This window comes from Aplysia californica, unplaced genomic scaffold (genome assembly GCF_000002075.1).
Source record: "Aplysia californica isolate F4 #8 unplaced genomic scaffold, AplCal3.0 scaffold00143, whole genome shotgun sequence".
Classification (NCBI taxonomy): domain Eukaryota; kingdom Metazoa; phylum Mollusca; class Gastropoda; order Aplysiida; family Aplysiidae; genus Aplysia; species Aplysia californica.
Genome location: NW_004797413.1, coordinates 1157490 through 1158341, shown reverse-complemented (window position 1 = coordinate 1158341; position 852 = coordinate 1157490).

Here is an 852-nt window from a genome sequence, read left to right as displayed (position 1 = left end):
CTTGCCGATGTCGAAAAGTCCCTTTTCATATAATACCGAGAGCTGAAATTCCGATGTACCTGCCTGGGGGTGAGAAACGCATGTCGTCTGAAAAGGGACCTGAAGATGTATTATTAATGTTTTCGAAAGCTGTAATTCTTTTTCCTGATGTTTCATTGTAGTTACTGTTTGTTTTGCTGTTTGTTATTGTAAACAATTTATTCGTTTTGCTGTTTGTTATTGTAAACAATTTATTCATTTTGCTTCTTTTCTTGTCTGTTGGTGTATTCTTCTGTTGTTGTTTTTGTTGTTGTTGTTGTGGTGTTGTTGTTGTTGTTGTTGTTGTTGTTGTTGTTGCTTTTGTTGTTGTTGTTGCTGTTGTTTGTTAAAGTTTCTTTCTTTTGTTTAGTTTGCTTTTATTAGTTTTGTTTCTTTTCTTGTTTGTTCGCTTATTCTTCTTTTTTGTATGTTTATTCTACCGTTTATTTCTGTTTCTGTTTATTGTTTTAGTTTGCTATTTTTTTATTTGTTTTGCATCTTTTCTTACTTGTTTGCTTTTTCTGCTTTTAAAAAAATGATTTGTTTATTTTGTTTCTTTTTTTTCTTGGGGTGGGGCTAGTTTCTTGGTTGTTTTTATTGGAATAGAATAGGAATTTACATCAGAACTTGTCTGAGAAACGTAATAAGCGACTGGCAAGTAGTTGTAATAATTTTGGCACTTACTGACTTGGGGGGAATCTGTCGTGTAGAGCCGGGGAGGTTTTGCCCTGAGCTGTTCTCCACTTTGAGGACTTAAGTTCTGAGATATCTGTCAGAGAGACGATTTGGTCTGAGGCGTGAACTGAACCCTTTGCTGCTCATAATTGGTTGGGG